Raw genomic sequence first — 1,959 nt, forward strand, 5'->3', positions numbered from 1 at the left:
CACCCCCGCAAAATCACCAACAACTTCTCCCCCTCGTTTCTCCATTTACTGGAGCAACAGTGTGCAACTGACAGACTCTCACAGTGAGGAGTCAAACGTTTGTGTGGAGTTTGGTGAATGTTGGTAAATTACAAATTGGTAACCACAGACTGAAATGTTGTTGTTTGTGTAAACATATATTTTCTGTTGTTTGTTCTTGATTTTTTCTTTTAGTAAACATGGACTAAAACAGTTGGCTCGTGATGCTAATGTCATATTTAGTTTTTTTATTTTATTTTTTTTATTAGTGGAACACTGTTTGATTTGTTAACAGTGTCACCAAACGATCACTGCCTTTATCTGAATCCCACAGGTCACTTTATCAAACCAACTCCATCATGTATTTCCTATCATTTCGTTGACCTTTCACCTTTCACAAATATTGTTTTCCTATTCGTCCACATCTCACCTTTCATTTCATTCATACCCAGGGATTTTATAAGATGTTTTCTCGTTTGTTCTCCATGTGTTTTCTGTCTTTTCCAAACGACGTGTCAGGAGGTTTTTAGTTGATGTGTCTCTTCTTATTACAGCTCTGTGCTCCTTCCACAGTTACCAGATAGTCTCACAACTTAAAGAGGGATTACTTTGGTCTCCACACTCTGACAACACGTCCAGGCCATTCACTTAGTTTCTTGTATCCTAGCTACAGTGGTAGGTATTGAACTAAAAAAAATCCTTGATTATATTAGATTCCTTCACCAAAGGTCAACGTATGGTGTTCATTAGGCCAAACAAACATCTCACAAATTGGCCTGTTGCTGGATAAACATGGAAAAAATTGTATTTAGATAGATAGATAGATAGACAGATAGATAGACAGATAGATAGATAGATAGATAGATAGATAGATAGATTTGTACAGTGGGCACAGCAAACCTGGGTTCAGGGTTGTTTACATATTCTGGATCCCAGATGTGGGCCATTAAACGTTTGTTTCTTTGTTTCTGCATTTTGGTGGAGTCAAAAGAGTTGCATGGCTGATTTTTCTATGGTCCTATAGCTGGTTCCTGCTGTGGAAACCTGGTGAGGTGTTCCATTGTGACAGTGGAGCCTCACAGCAGCGTCACTCCCCTTTTAACCCAATGCTAGAACAATACCTGCTCCTCCATGCAGATTGTAAATGTTGCCTAATGAGGCCTCCCTTCATTAGCAGGCGTTGTCTCTATGAATTGTCACATCATATAAGGCCCGGGGGCCGTCCTTTTCTCTGCCTTCCAGCAGGGCACGGGCTGACTGGAGGCAGAAAGAGAGACCAGCTGTTCCCAGCTGGTGTCCAGAAGATGCCACCAGGGGACACTTCTGATTGCTGCTGACCAGCTGCCTCAGGCAAAAGGAGGGAGATGGAGAACAAACCCCAGATTCAGACAAAAAGGTACATCAGCTCCTGCACTGACCAGGTGCACAGGCTGATGTGTTCACAACAGACTACAGTTTCTATCATACCATGTATGAACACGTATGCTGTAATGTATTTGTTTGTTATGACTGTAGCCTTGGACAGTGTTTGATCTCTGCTCTCTCAGTCTCTCACATCAGTTCATTTTGACCTGTTTAAACATTTAACTTGTGATTTTTGCTTAAAGACCTTAAGTTATATTTTTTTTGTTGACTTTTAGCTTTTTAGTATTAAAATCTAAAATGATCTTTCAGCTAATGTTTTTGACATATGGCTGAAGTTTGGCTAACTTAAGCTACTCCTTAGCATGCTTCCACCTCCAGCTAACTTTTGGCTATTCTTCGACTCGTATAAATGACATCCATTCATTAACCCTTTAATGTCTTTTGACCATTCAAAATAAAGGCCGGACCCTAACCCACACCCTACCCATGCGTTGAACCTCAGAATGACCTTTAACTTATTGGGGACCAGCAAAAGTCACGTTGAGGTTTGAGTGTCCTCGCAACGGTGGTGAGGAA

Source organism: Cynoglossus semilaevis, chromosome 11 (genome assembly GCF_000523025.1).
Source record: "Cynoglossus semilaevis isolate Cse_v1.0 chromosome 11, Cse_v1.0, whole genome shotgun sequence".
Taxonomy (NCBI): domain Eukaryota; kingdom Metazoa; phylum Chordata; class Actinopteri; order Pleuronectiformes; family Cynoglossidae; genus Cynoglossus; species Cynoglossus semilaevis.